Below are 27,127 nucleotides of genomic sequence, written 5' to 3' on the forward strand. Positions count from 1 at the left end.
CGCTCTTCCCGTTCCCAGCATATTTGTTGATCTTGCGTGACGCGAGATAATACTGCAACTGTCGTCCATGCCAGTGTTTCTCAAACCGAATGCTTAGATAGATACGTGCAAAATCGACACGCGCGCGGATGCGATTAATATCAAGACACGAAATTAATTATCGTGCAGTTTTACAATCGAATTTTCCTCTTTTTTTTTTCCTCCGATCGATTTACTAATGAGACTAATTTTATCTTAATCAATTGATTTAGATACACACATGTGCTCTCTCTCTCTCTCTCTCTTTCTCTTTCTGTAAAACTCTCGAAATATGTAAATATTTAAAAGACCCTTCGTCTCTCTTTGCATAAAACAAAGGTGATATCGTCGAATATTTCACGGAAGAAGGTAAAAGTTGAGAAGAACCTTTACCTTTGCATAACGGAGGGTGACGTTATTATAGCAGCCGTAGCCCATCGAGCGCAGCGGGAAGACGAAACGCGCGATGTAATATCCACGACAGGAACAACGGAATAATGGAAAAAGAGATGAATGGTTTTTGGGCGCGTGTCGCGGTGGTAAAATAGCACACGACGTCCGTCGTGATGGGTGGCGCCGACATTGCACGGAAGATTAACGCAATTGTCACTTGAACCGGCTTTTAGTAATGGCCGCTGGATTTAGCCTGAACAGTCCGAGCGGAGCGCGATAATTACCTGCGTCGTCGAAAGTGACGACGGTTAACACGAGCGATAAATTCTCCCTCGTCGTCGATATTATTTCGTTACTAAAGTCTACTGCCATAGTAAGACTGCGCGATAATTACTTTCGTATTGATACCAAGCGCGCATCCATCAATCTCCATAATACTTCTCCAGTGCTTAATCTCTCTACGTGTCGCCCTTGCTGAGAGCAATTATGCACGCATGTATTCCTCTCATACGCGCAATTTACAACTACTACATATCTCCCCGTTCAAACATACACACAGAGGTATACGCGCGTAAATTTGACGTATGATATCTTTAATTAAGTTTCTCACTGCATGCTCTCGAAACATCCTCGGAACGCGGAAAAATAATTCCCTCGCGTTCTGCCAAATGCGATGAAAATATTAAAACAACACGTGCATCTCTCGAGACGTGTCATCTTTTCACGCGATGGTCCAGATACGCTTTGGAATAACGAAATAATGAATGAAGTAAATGCACATATCGTCGTCATCATCATCGTCATCATCGTCCTGAAACTATGTTTCGACTAGCCCGCACAGTGTAATCTGATGCTGAGCATGCTCATCTATCACCTGGGGCAGAAAACGCGGCTATCGATTTCCCAGCGACGTCAATAATCTCGCGCGACGTCGTCGCGGCGATGCATCATGCGGCCGGCTTCATAAGCAAGCCGGACGTCGTTTAATTACCGGCTCGAGATGTTATCCCGCGGTCTCGATTATTCACCGACGACGTCATCGAGAAAGTTTGCGCGCAGTCGCGAACCCGAGACTGAATGCACTGAAAGCTCGTATAGCTTCGTATTAATAATCGAAAAAAAAAAAAAAAAAAAAAAAAAATCTGAGGACTCTCATTTCTGATTTCTAGTTACATTACTATATACATGCATAAAATTTTGCGATATTTTCAATCTCTCACAAGCCAAATGTAATATACAAGGATTCCATGTTCTTTCTTTCTTTATCTCTCGTTGACTTAAAAAAAAAAAATAAGCGGCTTAACTTCATCGCAAGTCGTAATCGCTCCGCGTGAAATAGCGAGGGAGAGACGAGCTCTCTGCGCGATCACGCATCAATCTTGACTCTCGGAAACACAATTACGAGGATGGGGCGAATCATATCGAGCATCGACAGAGTAGGCTTTGTTGGAGTCTTTGACAGGTTCGGATATACATCGAATGTTTTCGATTTACAATTGAGGATATAACGCAAACACGCAGAGTCGAGTTTGCGACACGCGTTAAACACGCTTTTCACGTATATGTCAGCCGTGACGCGCGACCGGACTTTATAACGTCCGCTATACCGTGCCGTGTCGCCATTCGTTACGTCATGTCGCACAATCGGTGACGATGATTACGATGAAAAACGGGGCGCGGAAACGGACGTCTCTCGCGCTGTGAAAGTCGTGCATCACGGAATGTCGCAGTTAGATGAGAGAGGAAGTGCGCGATGTTCAGTCAATTCTCCGACATTTTGCATACGCTTTCTCTCTTATCTAACTACGTCATTACGCCGTTTTAATCACGTCACATTCCGTGGAAATTAATTATACGATATACCCGCTACTTCGACGCCACTTATCAACCAGTTGTTTTAAGAATAATTAATAGTTTTTTCTTTTTGCTCTCGGTTAATTTTTCGTTATATAAAGAGGTATTTTATTTATCGCATCACGACGATCGGAAATGGATCTGCTTTTCCCGTGAGAGGGGGAACATTTCAGTGTGTCTACTTGATTGCTTTGGGAACCATAAAGCCTTCTCGAGATGACAAGACTAGATCGTGGAACCAATAAACGAGGGCAAAGTTTTCCGTCTCGCTCCAAGATATGATCGATTACCCGGTGCAATCGCGCGACCATTTCCTTATATCACCCCGAAATAAATTCTTCTTTTATTGCACGTTCATAAACGTAACTGCATTATTCGGTCCTCGCACGGTCTGCATTCTCCGCTGCAGTATTGTGCAAGTCTGAAGGTAAGAAACGCGAATGTGCCGTCATCCCGACTTGAAACGGCATACTTGAAAGAGAGATATGCGGTTTATAAGTATTGCTATAATATTATCGCGTTAGAGAAAATTAACAATAATTTATTTATGCGCCCAATCTTACGAGAGAAAGAGAGACAGAGTATTCGTAAAATTTTTCTCTTGTGTATAAAATATACATAATATATATTATACTATTTGAATGCACAAGAACGTATTAAAAAAAAACGCCGAAGATATTAAAAAGATATAAAATATCTTTTTCCACCGAAAGCCTCAGATGTATATGAAATACAAAAATAGTTGCACGCAGAATGCGATCGTATTTGCGAGGAAGCAAGGAATTTCTCCTCGATATCGGATTATGTTCAAATAATATCAGCCATTGACTGTCACTCGTCCTCTCATAAGTTTGCCGTTTTCTGAAGAGGCTTTTATCATTTTACTCTCTTTTATTCAGTCTTTCCCTGTACATGCGCTTCCAAAGAAATTAAAGCATTCCATGAAATCTTTTTGCCCCGAGGTAACGTTTCAACATATGTAGTTCGTCCGTCCAAAGAAATCTCGTTTGGATATTCATCGTTTGGAAATGTCTGTACAATTTTTCCGGACGTGGTCTTTCTCGACGCTTCGATACGATATATTCCAATGCCCTTCTCAAAAATTTCGAAAAGCTTCTATAAACCATCTCGTCAATGTAACTCTACGATCAATGTAATACGATTTTGATTGTAAGTCGAATAAATGTATAGATTTCTCGGAAAATGGAGGACTATTAACAATAGATCGCAGTATACATATAGTGTTTATATAAGCTTTTCCGGAAATTCAGAATTCGAGATTGGTCAGATTTCTTTCGAAATTGTATTATCAAGATAACCTTGTGAAAAGTTGCAACACAAATTGTGAAAGTTTCCGAGAAAAATTAATTCTGTATTCGTTAAAGTTGACATTCGCATCGCTCAAGTTAACATCGTTAACTTTATTCCAAGCTACAAGTTTCACGTATAATTTAACAAGTTTATTTGCATCGGATAAATTATTTGACCGTCTGACAAATATGAATATTGTCAAAGGGGCGTAGCATTTTCAGCAATATGCCAAACCTCTGATTTAATATCTCCCTTTTCCGCTTTTACTGAAACGGGGAAACGGGACGCGCGGAGAGAAAATATCGGATATCATGAGCGAGGCACTTTTTGTGACAAAATATTCAGTAATATACAACAAAATGTAGACGCTTTCTCTTTTATCTATCTCTTTTTCGCGATATTATTCTGACAAGCTTTTATGTGTGATGCATTTGAAATAAGATAATATATAATGCAACATGTTTATTATAACACGGTGCTTTTCACGATTTCTAGTCGAATAAATATTTATGTTTCATTAATTAAAATGCAATTACAAATTGCGATTGTTATCAACTTTTTACAAACGTGTTCATTATATTAGCTATGCGCTATATACATACACAAAGAATGATATAAGTTTCACGAGATATAATAATTATACGCTAAATATAGTCGACTCAAGATAATTGCTCGCCGCTATCCAAAGTCGGCCGAACTTTATTAACATTTCTTCGAGATAAAATTTCGCGCTGCTGACGAAGCTCCGCAGTTATCCTGCAGTTATCCTGAACTTTTAACTGGATCCAAGTATCGTCGGTATCGCGGTAATATTCACTATTTCGTAACCGCTTAGTGTAAGCGACGTGGAAAGAAGCGCGATCTCTAATCTCGGTATCTTTCGATATGAAATTACCAAGTGGAATTCCCTTAAACGAGTTTGTATACCGGGTTGTATACCATAATTAAAAGCACGCGAAACAATTAAAAAGTCTTCGGTGGAAGCGATCGAATGCGTTGAGCGCAATTCCAGAAACTCGTGCGTAGGCCAGAGTAATTATTTTAATTACTTTAATCGCGTTTCGCTTAAATGGAATGAAACGTCCAATGGCGTTCTTTTGGATAATCGTTTTTTTCGAAAAACCGAAGAAGAGACCGGTCAATTATTTTTTTTTTTCTTTTGCCGACGATTACTTTGAAAGTCAAGACTCCCGAGAGAAAGAGAGCGCGCGCGTTCTTGCGCTTTTAACGAGTCCGGGCGTCTCTTACGCGGGAAATAGTTTAACGTCGTCCTCGCGTAGAGGACACTAACTGCTCGCACGAAACTCGTTCGTTACGATTCCGGGCGCGTGCCCCCGGAACGAAGTGAGCGCTATTTCTCGTAAATTTAATTTCCAAAGTGTCACGCGGAGAGAACAAGCGAAAGCGACGCGGATGCTACCGGCTACTGGCGGAAAGAGAGGAGAGCTCTGGAAGAGCNACTCCCGTCGCCGTTTGTCGGGACGTACGCTCGTTGCGATCGATGGACCGCCGTGTCCTTAAAAAAAGAAAAGCGACCAAAAATTCAGCCCATTTCCTCGCCGAACGTGAAAAGAGAGAATGGCGCACGAGCGCTTCAACAGAACAGAGGATGCAATTTTTTAGTAGCGTTATTTTAATCTCCAAGATTGTAGAAATATTTTGACGCATGCCTGTTCGCGCGCGATTCTATCGGTCTGACATAAAATTAAAAATTTCTCCCTTTACAATGCCATGAAAGATACAAGAAGTTAGCGCCTATTGTCTAAGTAGAACGCAGAAAAATTAGAGTAAAAAGCTTGAAATTGAAAAAACATAATAGAAAAAATAAACTCCTTCCAACTAGCTATGTTCCCTTCGTACAAACACTTTCGCGAAATCGCGATGTCGCTCACCTATCTACTTTAGCGAAATAGGTTGTTCAGTGTCCTCGTTGCGTTCTCCCCCGCAAACTCGTCGCGTAATAAAACGCATCCGCGCGACGTCAAGACGACTTTCGGCTGCGCAAACATACCGCGAAGCGTCGGCAAACACGTCCTTCGCTTACCGGAAATTACAGTTTGACGTTTAAACTTTTTGCGTTAGTTACTTGTATGCAAACTTGCCGATATCGATTGATTGCCGTGCAATTGAAAATTAACAGAGATCCTTCAAGTACCGCTTCAATTTACGTAGCTGTTAATTCTACGTCAATATCGCGTATGTCGAAGATAAAAATTATTTTTTTTTACAAAAAACTTAACCGGACGCGATTCCCTTTATATATTAAAATCCTGCATGCTTCTTTTTCCCGTAACATCCGTATATATAATATTTCTTTTGCCAGACGGGATCGAGATGGGGAAAGAAATATGAGACGAGGCAGCGAGAAGAACAATACACGTTTAAGTATCGGGTAAAAGCGACACGCAAACTCTCTCTGCACATTGTTCGACGATATTTCAGCGACGCTCGTTTCCATTTCGCAATAGCGTCAAATTACTAGAAACGACTCGTGAAAAGAACCCCCAGCCGCGCTGTAGCGATTCATAAAAGCTCGGGGCGCTGCGAGGTCGATGAAAAGCGGCGACTTCGAAAGGTATCAACGGCTGACCGCGGCACAAAGAAGCCCATATCCTGCCGCAGGAACAAAAAGCACTTTGGAGCTAAAAGCGCGCGTCGTCGTACGGTGGCGGCAAGTTATTTTTATAAAGTCGTTGGATATATAAACGTCGTAGCGACACAACAATCGCGTACGCGTGAACGCTCAATTATCGAGCCTTCCGGCGTCACTTCAGGGACTAGGGGGAATTGTATACTAAATATACGCGAAATATATTGTATGTGAGATTAAAAAAAAAAAAATTATCAAATTTACAGCGAGGTACGATTGTAGATAAATACGGGAGAATTTTAGCGACAAAAAGAGATAATAAATTCAAAGAGATAATAAATTTTGCACAGACATTCAAAATGTTATTTTTTAATCTATTGAATTTTTCGAGGTATTTTAATTTAATAGGATATTTATTTTCTTTTACATTCGCTTGTCAAAATGTTTAATGTTACAATTTTATTCGAGCTCTCGTACACGTTGTTCAAAAATCATCTCTAAATTCTTCGCGGAACTGAATGTCGGTATCGCGACAAAAACGTCACTTTATATAACGCATTCGCGTTTTCATTTTTGCAACGGCGATAATTTAGTGCGGCTTTTTGCATGTACCGGCAAAATCGAAATGACAAAAGTATGAAACATTATATTTGCATGCAGAAAAGGGATGTACATACACAGTGTGTACCATAGTGCACGAAATTTTGTATTCGAGCTTTCGTCTCGTCGCGACACGTCGTTGTAACGTTTCGTCCTGTCTCATCGTGCAGTGAAAAAGCGCGGAGAACATTTCAGACATCCTAGATATATATATATATAGGGGAGAGGAGAAGGGGTCGAAGAAATCACGGGGAAAGGTCGCGTTTCATCCACGAAGAGATAGCGCTGCTTCCTATCGGACGGGCCGGTTTTATCGTCTCTCGCTCGCTCCGCTCCGTCCGTCGAGAGAGGACAAAGAATCCTCGGGATAGGATTCACCGGAATAATCGCGGGGAAATTTATGAGAGCGGACGCGTTGGAAATTTCGGTCACGTAATGCGCTATCCGCCGTAACGATACCGCACGAGACAACGTAAAATCTCCGCTATCCGGCTAACGAAACTAATTCACCGTCCACCGCACACAAGCTTGTTTCCGCGCATTCGGTCGCACACGGCCAAGGTAATGGAACGTAATCTATTTATGTAACTGCCTTGCACTACGGTAAGCAAGTCGCGGATCGCGAAAAGTAGTTGCGACAGTATTCCCCTTGTGTCGCGCGACACGTCTTACTTCCAATTTTCATCCACGTAACTCTCACGCAAAGGAGTCGATCGATCGAGATCCAAAATTCTATTTATTCCGAGTGTAAAGTTGTGTATAAAGTTTGGCAATGTTAGCGCGTAATCTCACTTGAAAAAAAAAAAAAAAAAATTGAAATTTTACAATGCAATCGTAAAAGATATTCTTAACTATTTTTTCGCTTGTGAAAAAAAGAATTAAGACGCTTAGTTTGTAAAACAATGTATAAAACGCGCACCGTAACTTTATCATTTTTCTTAATTAATAATTAAATAATTCTTATTAATTCTTTATTAATTAAATAATTAATTAATATTCTTTCAAATATGCAACAGCGAACGGTATTTCCGTCTCCGAGCTTTTTCAGGAGTTTCGATACATGAATCGGCGTAGTTTTTTCAGGTAATCACGTATAACGACGATCGCGTGTTTCCGTCGTTCGGTTTTGTTGATTCAATGTAATTGTTCCACTGAGAACAAGGAAAATACCCATTTTAATAAACGCGCAAACTACCCTACGTTCGCACGCAGTATTTTCGCCCTCATATACCTGCGTAATAATACTTTAAATTGGCCTATTTCCGCAAACGAAGCCGCGCGCATAGAATAGAATTACCAATCACGCTGAGTCAATTTTACATACAATGCGAGAGACACGGCTCGTTAATTGCTTTCATTCGAAACCTTGGTTAAACGTCAGTATTGGACCGTAAAAAAGGAATATTTCACTGATAATTGTGTTTAAATTCTCCGCGACATTCTAGACGATATCTGCAAAATCTAAAAATCCGGTATGTGATTTTGCAAGTCATGAACTGTTTTATTTATCTCTCCTTAATTACTCTTAATTTCCAATTATTTCAGTCCAGACAATATTGGCATATAACATAAAAAAAAATTCTCTCTTGTCTGATAACTAATTTTGAAAGCACGTTCGAAACCCTTTCGTTTTCTCTCAGGCTCTGTCTATAAATGTGTTCTCTCGCATCTCGCAGAAAATACGCTGGTTTCCGCACACACGTCCTACCCCTTTATACAAGAGAAGCGTTCGCGCACTTCAGAGATAGGAGCAAAGATATGAGCGCCTTATCGACCGCTTTATCGAGGCACCTGAGCCCTTAACTGTGACCCCCTGTACCTGGCGCGGTCGTAGATAAAGGACTCTCTTTCCTCGGCTATAACGCGCGTTCCGGAGCAGGTGTATGGTAAAGGGAAAATTGCGAGTACTTACCTATACACGGTTACACGATGGCAGACTTGGCGCTCTGATGGCGGTCATGAATCTACCCTCGACATCGTTCCCCGTCGTATATACGCGCCGATCGAAGGTCACGCGCCGTCACTGAAGCACGTAGGGGCTTTGAGGATGAAAGCTTAGGCTTGTGTATGTGCGTGCGTGTATGCTCAGCTTACGAAGGCGATTACGTAACGTTCCGAAATTCGGGCGCATGCAAAACTCTGAAACAAAAACGGAAACAAAATATTAAAATAAAGTTTAAATTAATCAGGGAAGCAAGGATGACTGTTGAAAAAGATAAATATAAATGATACGATAGTATGAAAAATAATTTATTTCTTTTTAACTAATTTATTTTACACACGCGCGCATTCTTCCAACACTTTCCTGATATTGTAACATCATCTCGATAATATTACGCGCGTGAGTCTAACTTTCCAATTCGAATGTGAATCCCAAAGTTTCTCGTCCTGCAGAGAAGTGAAACACTATGCGATGCAATCGAAGAATCTATCCCGAGAGCGCGGGATGTGCAAACTTCTTTAGAGAGAACGACGTGGAAATCGTCGTTACGACCCGCTCGTGTAGAACCGGTTGCAACTTTTACGATCGCGCGAGAGTGTAACGCGTAGCGAAATGGAAAGGTAAGAGGGAGAATTTCTCTCTCTCCTTTCTCCTACATAGGATGCCCGCGTGTCACTCGGAGTTTGGAAGAAAACGCGGACTTTGAGAAAGAGGGAGCGTGACCGGCCTGCGAAACAGACTCACCCAAGTTTATTTCTCAGCGCGACCACCGTCCCGCTCACAAATCAACCGACACGGTAAATACCGTCCACCGCGGTGAGTATGCAAGGTGACAACCTTTGCTCGAATTCTGGTGCATAAAGCTACGTATAAAGTCGACGAGAAAAACTCAGCAATGAGTTTTCGAGTAATTTTCCAATTATACCGATTTTTGGTGCTTCCTGAGTCACATGTATTGTCAAAGTCAATAATTTTATTTATAACATATATTTCATGATATCTATAAAATCTCGTACACACAAAGATTGTTATTATCAAGAAAAAAGTTTAAAATACTCTACAGAACAAAGGAAAAATTGAGCAAATAAAAAGAACGAGAGGAAAAGTTAAGCAAAGTCGAAAATGATATCTTCGATCTTGATGTCGAATATTCTTTGTGCAGTAAAAATATTTAAAAAAATTTAGTATACTCTATTGTTTTACGACAAAAATTATACAATAGAAAGAGAGAGAAACAGAGAGTGGGAGCACATTTGCTTTCTCACAATCTTTCAATCACGTAGCGATATCGATTGACGATTCGATTAACTCCTCGGAAAAACAATGCTGAGTAACCCACGTCGTCGAGTCAATTCAATTTTGTGCAAAACGTTAGTGTTTTTCCGGGCCGAGTCGCGCTGATACGCTTCGTTTCCACTAATAAAATAATCGTGGCCGGACGACGAGAGTACGACGCGAGTGTGACAGCCAAGCGGTCGGTGAGGTGGATACCTGCCGTAGACGTCATCGGTGTTACGCGTGACCAGGTTACGGGATCAAGCTGCGAAGAGGTAGGAAGGGGGGATGGGGTTTATTTGTAGCGAGCGCGCGATTCGGTCACGAACTGGAAACGGCGGACTGCAGGCTTTCCCCGGTAATCCCGTTTCGGCCGTTGTTCCCGACTCGCGCGGATACTCGACCGGGTTGTATGGTCAAGTCGCGTTGCCGGTAAAAAAAACAACGCGGTTTGAAAAAAGGAAGAAAGCGAAAAAGAAATGAGTGAATAGAATGAAAGGGAGGTTTGGGGGGGCACTCTTTTAAACTCCACGGGTTTTTCGGGGTTAAGTGAGAAGTCGTGTAAAGACCACCACGGGAAGATCCGCGGTAGAAATTATCCGCCAGAGCACTATTCGGAGATAGAAGTAGATATGGGAGGTGACTCTGTAACTTTTTCGATATCTCATCGGTTTTTCCTCTCGGCAGCGAGTTTTGACAAATGAAAAGTCGCGCGAGCCGCGATTTAGATATGATATTAATTAATAGAATAGATATTTATCGTAGGATCGTGTATTTATGTGCGTGAATAATTATTTTTATTATTATCATTATTAGTAATATTATACACACACATACATTACTCTCCATATATTGGAGTGTTCTTATTAAATTTATAATTTATGGCATTGACAATATTATATTTACAGAAATCAATCATTATCTCGAAAGCAGAAAAACATCAAAGAGCTTTTTTTAATTTACACCTATTATTTATCTTTATTAACTTTGATTATAAATACTAAAAGTGTTGAATGCAATCAAAAGTGCCTTTTTATTAAGAGAAGCTCTCTGGCAGAAATTTAAATAGGTTGCATGAATATTAAATCATATTCTTTCGCTAGAAAATAAATGAATCGTTATTTGATGATGCTATCGCGTCGAATATAATCATATTATTTGTCAAGTTAGGCAAATATATTTGGATCGCAGCTTGTCGTAGCGATGGCAATCTATTTCGAGTAATTGGATATTCTTGATCCTTTAATCCGAGTAGATGCGACATCGAGAGAGAGAGAGAGAGAGAGAGAGAGAAAGAAGAGAGAGAGAGAGAAAAAGAAGAGAGAGAGAGAGATTATTCAGAAATTCTAAAAGTTTTTCGTATCACGATCGATGGATTTTAATCTCCAAATGCTGTAAAATAAACGAGGGCTAGGATTCGCGGAATAAAATGGGATGTTATCAAATCGACTGTATTGTTTTCAAATATTTTTTCACTTGACAATATTATAAATTAGATGCTTTTTCAACAATCATCGGAAAATCGGTGATATTTATTTGATTTTGCACTTTTAGCACGATAAAATAATTTTCGAAAGAAACAAACGATCGATACTTTGCAACGCGATCAACGCTTATCTTTTCCACTAAATTTTCTCCGCGCGACAAATATTGAAGCAGAAACGACGATTCGACCGTAACGGTTAATGATAACATTTTCTTTATTCATCGTAAATAATTTATCAACCATTTTGCTGCTCGCTTTATCGATCTTTCTCGCGTATATAAAGCACAGCGCCGGAAACTTATGGGGAATAATGGGAAATTTTCCGGGACGAAGAAAAGCAGATAAACTTGGTTAAGAAGAGGGGAAGAGTGAACGGCGGTGGGTCGCAAAGTCGAGAAGTTTACAACGACCGATAGAGGATCGGCAATTCAAATTGTTTCTCGGCGCGTTACCGTCGAGCGGCAGCGAGCGTTTCATCGTGTAACGCGATAGTTAAGATGATTTAACGCCGCGAGATTTCTCGTTACACCAGCTTCTTTCGTCAGGAGCGACGGAGTTTAAAGTTTCCCCAAAGTTAGCTTTTTGACACAGCGTCAATATTTTCCTGTTTATCGGCAAAGCTCGTGTGTTCCCTGATATACAATATACTGTATCTCTTAGGACCTTAAGAAACTGTTATCGGAGCGCGATTTCAAGCTCGTTGCGAGAGAGCGGAAGAAGGTCAACAGAGAGATAAGCTACAGGGGAAGAAGCGCAGGAAACAGATGGTCAAGGAATAAGGAGTCGCGAGATAGAGGAGACCGTCAGACGAATGGTGAAGGGTGGGAAGAGGGTGGAAGAGAGAGGGATGGAGGGCACCGGCGGAGAAACAGAGGCAAACGGAAACGAGGACTGCTCCTTGACGAAACTTTAGCGGTATCGCGGAACAGGAGATAGACTAGAAATGAGAGAGAGAGAGAGAGAGAGAGAGAGAGAGAGAGAGACGGTAAATAAATTTATGGGGAAAGTTAAAAGCATTGCAAGCTCAGCGGTGCAGCGTGTTGCCCCGAGCGCATTTATTTTTCATTTTTCTTTTACCACATCCCCTTCCAGCCACCACCAACTGCTCCCTCTTCCCCTCCATCCCCCTTCTCGCCAGCTGGTTCGCCGCGTTGCAGTTCCTGGGTACAACGGCCCGCATTCTTTCTATCTCTTTCTTTCTCCCTTTCTCTCTTTTTCTTTCGAGCTCGTCCAATGTGTCGTTTTTTGCAGCATTCGGACGGCAAATTGGGTTATATAGAAACGCGTTCTGACATCAGGAAGTCACTGCGTCCGGAGGGGGCTAATTAACCGCGTTTTGCGAGCCAGCTAATGTGAGACGCGTTTCGGTAACGAGATATACACAGCAAGACAGCCGCAGATTTCACAACCGCGAAATCCTCTCCTTGTTCATTCTTTCCTTCTTCCCTCACATTTTATTTACAATCTGCCTTTGCTCGGATTCGATAGAACGCACGCGGGGATGTGCATTAATGTTTCGGAAGAAAAAACTCTCTAGACCGTGTTTCTGTAAATTACATAAATTTCCATACAAGTGATTTATCATCTGGCCTTCCTGACCAGGGCTACGCGCTTACGTTAATCGGTGCATACAACGCACAGCTTCATCATGGCAATAATTTATGAGACGAGACTCCTCGCAAAAACACTCGATGCATGTGAGTGCTATCTCGCACACTCGGCACAAAAATGTTTCATTGATCCCGGAAATAACTCGCCGTGTCTTTCGTCCCTTTATGTCTACGAAGAAAATTCCGGCGCGGGCTACATTGATGAATTGCTCGCCGTATTCGCGATACCAGCGTGGAATCATGGGACCGATACGTTTCCGACGCTCGTAAACGCGATCGAGAGATACTCCCTATACGACTATCCGGCTATACGTTTTGCCGGTACAGTTTTGCCTCGCGAAAGCGCGCTTTGAATTTTGGAGATGCCGAAGACCCGACTTAACGACAAAACAATCTGGCAGGACAAAACAAATAAGATAATAGATCAGTTAATTATGGAGTTTGCTAGGGAGCAGCAAAGATCCGTTCTTGTTCGTGTTAAGTTTAGATTGTTCGACGTGAATTTCAAAGTTTAACCGCTGACCTATCGCCACTTCTGGAATAAAATTTGCACACGCGGGAGGTTGTCGTATAAATTGACTTGAAATTTAATAAAACATTCATCGAGCGATAATTTGAATACTTTCTTCGAGATGTTATGCTTATGTCGTAGAAGATTTGTCAAACGTAATGATTGACAATTTGATAGAAAATTTTCAAAGATTATAAAGATGTATTTCGAGTATTGAGAATAAAAATTTTATATAATTATATCAATATATGATATTCCATATTGACTTTAACGAGAGCTGCTTGAGATGAAAAGAATATTTTCAGAATATCGTCACAGAAAGATAAATTAATTTCGGAAAATATTTCCTTGGAAAATATCTTTTTTCTCTTACCAAACATCGTTGATAAGTAACGTATCAAAGCCTAATGACGTCAGTTTCATTAAGAACGCTCGAACACCTATTAGTGACAGTTTCGCCAATTAAATACAGCACACCGAGATATCACGGTAGGTATATATAGGAGGAGTATTTGTAGTCTGATTATGGTGCTGTACGCAATTATCAAACCAACCGCGTTAATCGGCATCCTGTTGTCATCGCACCGTCTGCGGAACACTCCGGAATTGGCGTTTCCCCTCCGCGCGTACAAGATGTTGATGTCAAACACCTGGATTAATATCGATCGGACCGCATCAGCATCCATCGCGGCCGATCTCGAGGCTTCGAGAAATTGCGCAGATTACCTGCGGCTTGAATATTTTAACCCGATGTATGTGTGTGAATATGTGTGTATGTGTGTGCATACATTGGTGAAATATTCAACGTACTTGCACTTAGCACTGTTCGCCAACATTCTACTAACCAAACGAATTACGACGAGAATCCACTTCCACGATAAACATTTGTTAAAGCGAACCTCTTCTGTGCACAGTAGTAGTTACGGACAGACCGGAAAGAGAAACGTCAAGTCCAAAGAGACACTGATAGAGGCTTTCCCCTTTTAGTGTAAAAAAATACGAAGATATAAAAAAATCATAAATAAATTAACAAAAATATAATGAAAACACACAGATGCACATGTATACAAAGTGTTTTATATATAAAGGAGACGGACTGATACTATCGTATTTCATGTCAAAAAATAAACAACTTTTCTTCTTTAGCAAAATTTCCAGAAATATATTTTCAAGATATCTCATTTTTTAATACATCAATACAGTGCATTTGCTGGTTCTTAATCCTTTGTGTAAAAATTTTACTAATTTTGTTATAAACAAGTCTAATTTTTTAATTTTTATAATAAAACATTTGAAAAATTTTTATTTGAGCTGACCTAAAACAAATTTCTTTATGACAACGAAGTATACTTTTCGGCGTTGATGGAAACAAGTAGATATGTTATAATGTCTATATATGTAATGTAAATATTAGACTTAATTATAACAGAATTATTACAAAAATTTTTATACGAGAAATCTAAAAATAGCAAATGCACTGTATTGGCATATTATATATATGAAACACTCTATATGTATATATACATATAACAACATATGTATATTTATTAAGTAAAAAATATAATTTACGGAGACAGAATTGTTTCGAAAATCGAGCGAATCGAGAAAAAGCCGACCCGACATCAAGAAAATCGCCGAAATGTGATTGTAAGAAAGCGAAAAAATACGAGAAATGGTAGGATAGGGGAGAGAGAAAGCAATGAGAAACGTGGGATCAGAGTACGTCGAAACGACATCAACGTTCCCTCTCGAAACGAAAGCGTCGCTCTCAATGTCGGACAGTGGCGCAATTTTTCCACGCGAACTGCTTATGCTCCGGATCCTACGTGTTCCACGGATCATTTCGAGGGTTCATGCCACTACATTGATTGCGTTCCTTCGAATTTATGACGATTGTTTACGATCTCCGATCTGCGAAGGGTAACGAGTACAAAAATAGTACAAAAACACGAGTTACTCGTTTTCATGTGTAACAGCTCCAAAATATTTTTGTAGGATTGTCGGATTGGATATATAGTATTAACAAATTATGTCATCTATTTATCGATTATCGTGCTTTTCGCTTTACAAAGACCTCCTGCAAGGCATAAGCTTTCCAAACGAGATCGTTCCATCCATAACAATCTAATAAATACGAGGGCCACGCGAGGATGTTGGCATGGTACTACGGATGAAGCTCGTAAAGTGTACCGCAAGAACGTGTCGAACGCTTAAACTTACGGGACGGAACTGCGGCGGATTCATGAATTCCGTTTACGATCCCGCTCTCGAAAGATGTAACGCTCGAGATATCGGAGCGTGCCATCGATGTGGTAGCGGCGGGGGTTACTTTTACCGCAATGTGTGTGTGTGTGCTCGTCGTCGTTCAAGAGAGTATATACCAGATTTTTACGCGCGTAAACCGTTATAAAATCGCGGCAAGGTTTACACGAGGGAGGCCTTTGCGAACGATTAGACGGTTGAGCAATTACACGAGGTACTTTACGACCGTATTTATCACAAGTACACTAACTTTTATTTGTACCCAAGGGAAGGAAGTTACATTTACATTGCAACTCGTGACAAACGTGCGTCCTAGATTCTTTATTTAAATATATGTCGTATTCAAAGTTGGATTATCTTTGTCTTGATATGCACTTAAAATACATTGTTGTATTCTTATTCACCTACGCGAGATATGTTTGTTGATAAAAATGAGCGACTTTTTCCCGACATTCTATTGGAACAACTTCAAAATTCACAGCATTACGGAATTTATTCTTTACGGATGCTGATGTCTCGTGCAATAGCCACCGTTGTTTGTGCAACCGAGTCACATGCTCGTTCTACGGCTTGCACGCTACGAAAGGAAAGTCAACGAGAAATCGCGACGAAATTGCAGTTTTGACTTTTCTGCAGTTTGACGTATCGTGACGTATCCCGAAAATAGCGAAAGAGAGTTTCAGTTCAGCTTCTTCGTATCGTGAAATAACATTCGCACACTTCTCACATGCGAGTCGAAGAAAAAAAAAAAGTGCGAACAACCGGTCATTGATAAGGGATTGTCCGAGGCGCGTATCGCACGACGAAAGAGAGAAGAGTTATCGTTGTGGATTTATATACAAATACACGTCGTGTCGGTGCGACGAATTTGCATCCGCGCGATAACGACGGTTATCCACAGTACACGGGGCGGGGAGAGAAAATATTACTGACGTGCACGTCATCCCTTCGGCGAGCGCCGAGCGTTTCTCCGAGACGCGTCAATGCGAAAGCTCGCGTAACACTTGTAATCGCGCCCGGCCAGATTGGCACGTTACCGTTGAAAATAATTGTACCGTCGCGACTAAAATATATCGGCGAATCGATGACCTCGCGCGATAACCGATTATATTTCGCGCGCATGCCTTCCTCGCGTTTCTCGATAATAACTCGACCGATCGACCGGCGATGAAACGAACCACGCCTGCATCCATTCCGTATCCATTAGCTGTATCATCGTTAAGTTGGTTAATCTACGAGAGGATTCGTTACCGACGAAAATTTAGTTTAGTCGCGATCAACGTTAATAAAGGGAAATTTTACGTGTCAATTTAAATATGATGACGTTGCTTATATAATCGATAAAAATTTTTGTCAATCATATCTCTGGATATATTACTCTACTTAAAATTAATATACAATATTATAAAATTATATTAAGAAGATACCTTATATATTAAGGTCTCGAAATGTCACTTCTATGAAATAATCGGGATTTTCTAGAAGAAAGGGACGATATTACACTCGCGGTCGCTGCGAAGAATTTTTAAATTTTCTAAAAGTAATAAAAGAGAGAGAAGCACATATAAGGTAGAGGGGAAGAAAAATCGAGCAACGGCGATGTAAAGCTCCGTCGTCATCCGAAGAATGCGCAAAGCCGAAACGAACGGTGCGGTTACACGGCCGTGATATAAACTAGTTACGACAAGAGGAAAGCAAAAATAATTACGGCGCCAGTGGTACAAGTTATCGCGGTAGCGTGACCCGCCGCAAAAGGCGTATTCGGATCATTACTGACACGAACGTGTACCACATCGTTCTACATCCACGTGAACAAACCCTCATGCAACACACATATACACAGAATAATATATATATATATACACAGATCTGTTTTCATATATATATGTATATATGTATATATATGTATAGATATATATACATATATAATATGTAATGATCGCGTTTAAAAGGAAATTGCAAGAGCGCGGAACCGAACAATTGTACGGTCGTTTCGTCGGCGTCTCAAAATGTATTACGTAACGAGAGTGGGCTGTAATAACGCGCGTAGTTACAATGGATCGTCCTGTAGTATGGAATTTAACGAGATTAAATCTTTGTGTGTACGTTGACGGAATATCGCGTAAACTTTAGTCGTGGGAGCCCGAGAAAACGCGGCGCAGAAAGAAAAAGAGAGAGAGAGAGAGAGAGTGCGACGACGATGAACATGTCAGAATCCGGCGGTACTTTATAACGTTATTTTTACCCAAGAAGACTAGAAACCCTAAAGGTAATAAGTATCGTAATATAATACGCGTAATGTAATATAATACACGCATCCTTCACATGTGTATAATATTGCATATCATTTTTCTATTCCTTCTAAAACTTTATCGGTAATTCTACACGCGTGGGTTTTCACGAACAAAAAAAAAATCTGAGCTTTTCAATCCACGGAAAAAATGCACCGAGACGTAGCAGTTTTATGATTATGGTTTTGTTTTGCGTTTTTGTATCCGGAGCAACGACAGTAAAAATAAATCGGTTAACTTTTAAATGAAGGCAAACTGTGGAGCTAAGAGGAGACCAGCCTGTTTCTCTATATTTATAGATGTCATATAAAATGATTGCGTTAAAGAATTTATATTATCTACGTAATTTTATAACGAGAAAAATTGTGTTCATTATTCATATAATACGTGGAGATATCTCTTTATATTACTTACGAAAAGAGAAATATTAAAACTACCAGGTATTGTTAAGCCACCTTAGATAAGGGCTGAAAGTAACGTCAGCGTATCTTATCCGAGAAATGAAAATTTTATTCGGGAAGCGTCGGCGCCTATCGCTGACTTTCCGCGTGATTTACTAGACAAAGTTCTTTGTGCACGTAACGCATTTTTAAGATGACATTTGTCCTTTTATCGTTCGCGAAATGTAGGGACAGATACACTGTCACAAACGCAATATAAAGATACAATTGAGCGCTGTAAGTCAAGCATTGTTTGACCAAAAAATCAGATTTAAAAGGCTCAGATAAACGAAGAATCATCCATATTCGTGCGATGATATCGATGCCTGAAGGAAGACGTATTCGGAAAATATTCTTCCATGGAAAAATTCCTACCTTTAGGCGCTTAATGATGTGAAAATCTCGAAAAATGTAATACGGTTACACAAATGTCTCTCTCACATTGGCAGTAGATGGAATGGAATGATTTTTTTTCGTACCTTCTTTCGAAAAGAGTTCGGTACATACGGCTTTTGAAAAGTCGCGACTCTTCCAGATCCAATTTCGGTTCTTATCTAGTCTACTTCGGGGATCAGCTTCGCCGGGAATTTTTAAGGATCATCTCTCGAAAAGTAGGTAGATACGTGAGATATAGCCGCGCAGAGCGACGACGTCTATTCGTATACCCGGCGACGAGAAAGAGCGGAGTCCTCTCTCGTCTACGCGGACAGAATAAGTCCTCGCCACAACAACGGTGAAGATTCTGCCTCTCGTAACTCTGCCTCGCGGTTTTTCTACGATTTCTCTGAAATGCTTCCACGTACTTGGATTTAATAACTGCGCTCTCGGTTTTCGCCGTTTCTCGAAGTACGCGAGATCAAAAATTGGACTCTGCAACCTTTAATCTCTACATTAAATCTTTAATAAAAATCACCAGAATTTAACTGTGTCATCGCTATGTCGGTTAAATAAAATTAAAACGTAAATGTTATATGTGCGTATTATCTGTCAACGATCTAATTTTTCCAACGTTCTCCTTGCCCGTCTTTTTCAAGATGTTGAAAAATTTAAAAATATAGATTGTGGATTACATTTTCGATTTCGAATCCGGCATTCATTTCTCTCGACAGTTTAATTATTTATTAATGCACTTTACGCACAGTGCACCGTTCCACGTAAGAGAATCACCTCCGGTGGTCAGATTTAATTACTTGGATCATGCGGTTGTAGCTTACGAAAACCTTTGCGCTCGCATACAAAGCAGCAAAAGGTCATGCTGAGCTTCTCCGTATATAAAGAGCGATGTAATTACACGACAGTGACCATCCGACGGCAGAGAAACGCATTTCTCTGTAAATCCTTTTCACGCTGCTCCAAATGTTCCGAGTAGTAGTTGCTACACCCCTTCAACAACATTGTCCGACCCGTCTTTACTTACTTATCAAACAGTGCACGACTCTAGCCGGAAGCGTCGGTCCGTTCGACGCTTCCAGGTTTGTTCGATGCAATCTGTTTATCTAAGCGTCTTACGTAAAATCGAATGGGACAGTTCGAGAAACGCCGGCGCGCTTAACGCGGTAGAAAAAAAATTTGACCGACACATTTGTCGAGATGGGACTTAATGAGATGGTTCAGAATATAGGTCGCCCGAGTGATTCACGCTCGAATCGCCTATCATCGTATAATTCACGATAGACTTCAATGACTTTTGGGATGCCGGCGATTATAATGATAAGGTTGTTGAGCTTTGATCGCGCGACCTATTTCTCGATGCTTTCAATTGCCGATTTCAGGGATATATCGAGTCGATTATTACTCGTTGGTTTTACCGAGCGATGATTCCGTACAGAAGATCGAAGGGTTTTTCCTCTTTTTCTCGCTCTCTCAAATTTGTCGACAGATGAACTTTTCCGAGAGAAACTTGGAAATTCGAGAAACGCGACATACATCGTATTCGAGGATATTATATAATTAAGTAAATCTTATCTATATAGCAATATATTTCATTTCACCAATGTCAACATAAGTCTTTTGATTACTTCGAAATTATTACCCGGAAATAAAAGCGCTCGTAAATTTTATAGCTGTTTCTAAAACAGCAATTTCTTCAGTAATATCCACACGTTAATAGATTTCGCGACTGGTAATGTCAAGAGCGCACCAAAATATTACTCGTTCATTTACAGTTTAATCCGATTTTGCATAATCAAATTAATTTTTTATTCAAATATCGCAAAATTCGGCGTTCAATTTATTTTATGTATTTCTATCTATCGGCAAGAGATTTGCATACGATTCTCTTAATTATGGGTTTCCGATAATAACAGCCATAATCATCCCGCGTACAAATCAACTGTCGAATGATAAAAATATGCAAGGTAACCGATGCGCTATGTAACACGGCATAATATTCGATAATGCTCATATATTTTACATAAATATACACGGTGAAGTTTTTACGAGGTGTTCTCTCACCGCAAGCTCACCGCGGCGTACGCTTTAAACGGCTTCGCTTTTAAAGAGCGATAGCTTTTTCTTTCATTTCATCGACACAATATTGAGAACTTTTGTACGTCCGCCAGAAAATATCGGTTGATACATTTGGACTGCGGTATATGTCTTTCTCTCTCTCTATATGTATATGTATATATGATGTGTGTAGCTGAAATCAAATCTCTTCACAAAATATCGCTTCTAGTGATACAAAATGCTAACAATCACGCACTCTCGATATTCGATTTTCCTTCGATGTTTTTAACGATTATCTAACGTTTCTACATACATGTTAAAACGCCGTATGTCAAATATCGCGCGTTCTCTAATTATTGACGGCGCGGTAATAGCATCGACGTCGAGCAGTATTATAAATGAAACATCGGTCATTTGGCGACGGAAGTAGCATCAAGTCGATCGGAAGTGGCCCCGAGATGGCTGACGGAAATGAGGAGAGAAACGCAACTCATCTCTCCCTCTCTCTCTCTCTCTCTTTCTCATCAATTTTATCATCATCAAATTCGCGTACTATATTATCAAAATTTTGTACTACGTGCTCTGTTCTTATTGGATTTTTTTTTTTTCTTAGGATAAATTTAAATAAAGCGTCAGTCAGTGAATAAGTTAGTCTTTCTTTCTTTGCGAGGGCAAGGTTAAATCGCTCGAAGTTTTTTGCGTGCGTAATGATGGAAAGGATCAAGCTTCGCCATTGAAATGTATCTCCGCCCACGGGTCCGAAAATATTTTTTCGCCTAGGGCGACAAGGCGGCTAAAAATATGGACTTGAAATATTGGACTGACGAATGAAACATTATGTATTATCGCGTCGGATAGACAGCCGAATTGGATTAAAGTCGACGCGCTCGCAAAAGAGCGACTCTTTATTGCTCATTACTTTCAGCGAATACAATATGGGAAAACACAATAAAACTAACAAATCGTCATGTTTGCCACGAAAATCTCGTTGCCATGCCAGATTATTAAAACTACGGTGAAATAAACTTGTTACAACCGGATAACCAATCAATCAAAAAAAATCAATTATTACATTTTCATTTTATTTAATTCGAATTAGTACACGTTTTTAAAATCTAGGAATTTAAATTAAGATACGTCAAGTTTTTAAAAACTTTTTAAAAGTATGTATTATATTGCTAGAAATAAATAGAATTGATATAATAAATCTTGCTTTTTATTTCCTTAAAGAAAAATGTCAAACAATTCAGAAAATGTAATTTTTTTTAACTCACATACAATACATCTGACATCAACAAATAACTCAAAATTAGTGAAGCATCGTGGGGGTGTGTTAGATTATATAATTAGATAAGCTTTAAATTTAGATTATATAATAAAATGGGCTTTAAATGTAGTAGTTGAATTTATTGGTATGATGGTGTGATTTAAATGACTTTCCTGTTATTTACTTTTCTTCCTATTATTTAATAATTAGAAACATTTAACTTTATATTGAAAGTTAATTTAATATTATTCGAAAAAAATATTAATAAAATTAGAAAGAGAGAAGACAGAGAGGCTCTTTCTAAAAAACTTCAAATATGCCATCGTGACACTGCAAGACACTCTCTCCTCTCTCCACGTCCTTTCAATCGTATTCCAACCTCGATTTCTTTCCTTGCTTCCTTCCATCATCCTCCTCGCGCCGTTTCACGTGGCTCGTTTCGTCGTTGATTGTATATCGCGCTGGACGAGCGCGGTGGAAAATATAAGCACGACGCGGATGACATCCGGAAGCTTTACGGCCGCGTTGCCCCCGACGAATTTTGTGCGGACGTAATCGCGCGGGATATTCTCGTGATTGCGTCGAGTATAGTTCCCCCGATCCTCGTCCCTTCTCCTCTTCGCCCGCGGTCCCGGGAGAGAACATCTGCTGTTTTACCATTTGACATACGCGCTAGCTTCTCGTTTTCCTTGCGTTAACTCGGCGCGAGGACATCGCTAAAACAACAGACGCAGGACGGCGATAGCGTGTAGCAACCTCGGCAAATGGAATTCTACGCGTCCCGCATAAACATCGAAATATTACATTTACCTGCTTGTCCTTGTGGGACAAAGTTTATTCTGGCGAAAGAAATTGAATGGGAAAAATAAAGTTGAAATTTTGAAAAAATTGTTTGAACTTTGGTTGATCGAGTTTCGTATATCGACGTAGGAATGATTAAATCAATTCTCGTGATTTCGAATCTTTTTAGGTCACCGATATATTTAGCTTCTTGAACTACACGCACAGATGTTTTTTTATGGCATTGATATAACTCGACAAAAATGAAATTTAAGTATATTATTCACGCGCGAGAAATTATTTTTGTATCACATAGAATTAAAAACTTTTCCCTCCTCTTCTTCGCGTGGAATAATTGTTTATCTCGTTATTACTAAAAAATGTTAATTTTGATATACGTACATACGTACAGTCTTCATGATTTTCCGCTCTACAATTTCATTTGTCGCTCATAAAATTAAATAATATGCACGCGCGGCGAAGCACCATAGGATTAACAGCAGATGCATCTCTTGCAGTACGTCAAAAGCGTACCGCAGGAAATGTATATTTCCGAAAAAAAGGAAAATGTAGAACACTCTCACATATGCATATCAAGGGTATCACGCATGGACGTATGTTTATTCGTCCATTTACAAACTCCTGAAAATTTCTCGCATATTATATTCATTACCAGTATTACAATCTCAACACATATTGCATCTTTGAATCACGGCTTTCATGTAAATTACTTTTTTTGATGTACAAAATTAATTCAAGTTAAACAAAATCGCATGCTCGCGTAGAATTTTCTTTATTCAATTCGGCAAGCAATTTTCACGTCGTCATTCGCGTAATTTCACAAAAATATATTTATCGCGAACTACGTATTTGCATTAAAAAATCCTTTTATCTTAAGTATAATCATATAAGCAGAATATAACAAAAATCACATGTTGATTTATTCAAAATTACATAAGAATCTATTTTATTATATTCGTGAAACGACAGGTAAAGCCAATCCTAACGGGCATTAAATTCCAGGCTTCCTATCTTCTTAGAGTATATTATTCATGGCTAATAAATAAAATCGCGACCGCTCTTGGAGGCTTTGTAAGTTATAGAGGAGATGTGCTCTGGCGCTATTATTCGACACAATATTTCGAGCCAAATGTTAACCGATGATACGTATAGTTTATGAATCGGATGACGAGGGGAGAATCATATTATTATGATAACGAAAGGAAGATCTTATTCTGGCAATCCACTCTCTTTGACGCTGGCTTATGTTAAAGAAAGATGCGGTATCGCTACGTTGATCTCGAAAGCGGCGTACAATGCAGCCGGGATCTCGATTTGTACCTTAGAAGGAGGTGAGAAGAATTTCATGCTGACTCGCGAAAAGTTCGATTCGGCCAAATTGGATTGAGCCGAAATTTGATTTGCCGAATTTTCAACGACGACTCGACCTCTCTATCTTTTTCTGCGCTGACAAGCGATTGTTTTATTAAAATCAACGAAATAATTCTGTCATTTCGATCAAATAAGCTAAGAAACGAAGCTTCTTTTTTTTTTAAGCGAGTATTCAAAATTCTATCAGATTACACGTTATTTGCGAGAGAGATAATGAACGAGAGAATTTAAGATAACGGATAGTTTAAATGAGATACTCTTCGGAATCGTTATCGGCGCGTACCGCGATTGGTTTTCCAATCATCAAATAAACTTTTTAGCAGTTTGATCGGGAACCGTTCAAAGTGCAGAAGTTTGTTTGTTACATTAGATATGCGTCTGCCTTATGCACGTCTTCCTAGAACGTGCGCACCATTCTCGTAATTCTGCCGCTAACGACAATCCATCGAACTTTTCGCGAACAAAGTTCAAACTACGCTACTTATAATAATTTGTCGCTACGTTGCTACTAAGATGGTGGAATATTAACATAAAGTTTATGCGAGCGTCATAAAACTTTCGTGAAAATGCGTCCGCAAAAAATGCAACATTCTAACGTTAAATTGCTTTTATCTCTCGCGCGCAAAAATTGTTCCCGGTTCCCGATGAAATCGACCCAAATAACTAAAGAGAATCTACGGACAAAATAATGGATAAAAAATTACCCTGCGCTTCATTTTTTTAGCAACGCGTATTTGACTGAGAAAAATATCGTAAAATTATTGACAGTCGTTGTCGGCCCGCGTTTCCTCTCGAAACGAAATCGACTCCTGCTTTTTCGAGTGGATTGTAGGAGCTATGGGGGGAGATTAAGCTCGTGAAAGCTCGCGTCATCAATCAAGCAACACGAGCGAGGAAGCGAGAAAGGAGCACGACTACGGTTCCGCGGACGGCACGCGGAATGTCCGATCCGATGGAGGAGCGAAGGGGCTTCTCTCGTAAGGACGATGAGAACGGGTGAGAGATGGCTGTAGTTGCCGGCAGCAGATGCGTGACGTCGCCGCTACCACCACAATCCCCGCTGCACCTAATGCACCCAATTATACCAGGCGTGCGCGATGCATCCGGCTCGGTGAGCACGGCAATTCCGGCGAAGTTCATCGCACGTGAGGGGAAAGCCCAGGTCGTATGCGCAGGGAGGCAGAAAAAGGTCGTGGCGGAGTTAGGTGGTAATATTATAGTAGTGGTAGTAATCGGCAGCAGGTCACGCTCGAGATGAGATGGAGAGGGAAGGAACGTAGATGATTAACAACAGGTTTATTAATCATGAAGACCGGGCCAGCTAGCCCGCGGGTTACAAGTTCAATTGCAGCTCCGCTTGGTTCGCTTCTTGTTCATGCTCTCTCTCTCTCCCCCTCTTTCTCTTTCACTCGCGTTTCTTCGTGTCGTTACAGGCGCGGCGCGTTATTGTTCGCTCATAAAGGAACGAGTCCGCATAAAATATGACTCTCGACGTTACTTCAGAGTCGTCTCGCCGGAAAGTTTCGCGTCGAGAAGGAAAGACGGGGCGAGAGACGACAACGTTTGCGCGGACGACGGGGATAAGAAACCGGATAGCGATGTCTTTCAGAGACGAAACTTTCGGGAGGCCAATTATCGCGCCGAGTTTTGTAGGTACGCGGCAAAAGCAATACCGTTCTAATTGCAGCCGAGAGTGAGAAATTTTGTGAAAACTACGTTTAATTTGAAGCAAGACGATGTCTAAGGTTTGATAATTATCTATCGCGATTCGCGCGAATTGTACTCGTAAAAATTTATAAATTTTGCGAATGGAATATCGCACCGACTTCTATATAAATATATTTTACATCTTTATTTATATATAACCGCGTAGTAATTAAAAATCATCATCATTAGTCAGGTCTATGCAATCGTGTATTCAAACCGCGAACAAACGTGGAATAATTATTCTTGAGATTACGCGATTCATTTATCATTTTGCATTCATTGTCTCTCGTTATATTCAAAAATTTAATCCCGCGGTTAGTCTATCTTTCGTGTGCCTCGGAAATATCAGAGAAATATCATTACCGCGATATCGTCAAGATCATTATCGAACCGCCGTAATAATCAAGTTCTTTCCCTTACCTTCGTGTTCGAGTCTGTTTTTCATATACGCGCGCGAGTATCCGCGGAAAATGAGCGAGTCGTAAACGAGGCCGGAGACTATGAGTGGAAGGAAAGCAGTTTCAGAGAGCGGGAGAAGAATGCCTAACGACTAGAAGATGAGTCGTTTCGCTTGATAAGGGGAAAAGCTTTCGCAAACTCGCCGGATAACGGAACGACGAGGAGCGGCGAAGAAAAGCCGCCCGAGCTTTATCAGTCATTTGTGATTTCCACTTGCCGCCTCTCGCGAGGAAAATGCGACAACCGGCTTTTCTTCCTTCGAAAAGATATTTTCCGCCGTTCTACCTTCTCAAACGAGAACCATTCTCAATAGACCTGCGATTGTTACTACTCTCACACAATTGTCGGAGTTTGTAAACATACGTTTTTGCGGACAAAAAATCGAATTGAAGGAATTTAACATAAAGATCATTTTCCTATCGCAGATTTTTGCGTAAAATATATATTTCCGACTGCGCAATCTTTTCGCATGCCGAGTAAGATTTTCTCAA

At 40.2% G+C, this 27,127-nt stretch overlaps 1 protein-coding gene and 1 long non-coding RNA gene across 3 annotated transcripts in view; one reads left to right on the top strand and one right to left on the bottom strand.

Annotated features, from left to right (window-relative positions):
- Positions 1-27,127, top strand: part of LOC115244842 (zwei Ig domain protein zig-8-like) — a 78,681-nt gene that overhangs the window by 22,947 nt on the left and 28,607 nt on the right. The window lies entirely within an intron of this gene.
- LOC115244845 overlaps positions 1-27,127 on the bottom strand; it is a 45,522-nt gene that overhangs the window by 16,915 nt on the left and 1,480 nt on the right. For both annotated transcript variants that reach the window (XR_003885435.1, XR_003885436.1), the window contains exon 2: positions 8,679-8,905. This is a non-coding gene — a long non-coding RNA (uncharacterized LOC115244845). The remainder of the gene's footprint in view (positions 1-8,678; positions 8,906-27,127) is intronic.

Source organism: Formica exsecta, unplaced genomic scaffold (genome assembly GCF_003651465.1).
Source record: "Formica exsecta isolate Colony F162 unplaced genomic scaffold, ASM365146v1 scaffold871, whole genome shotgun sequence".
Lineage (NCBI taxonomy): Eukaryota > Metazoa > Arthropoda > Insecta > Hymenoptera > Formicidae > Formica > Formica exsecta.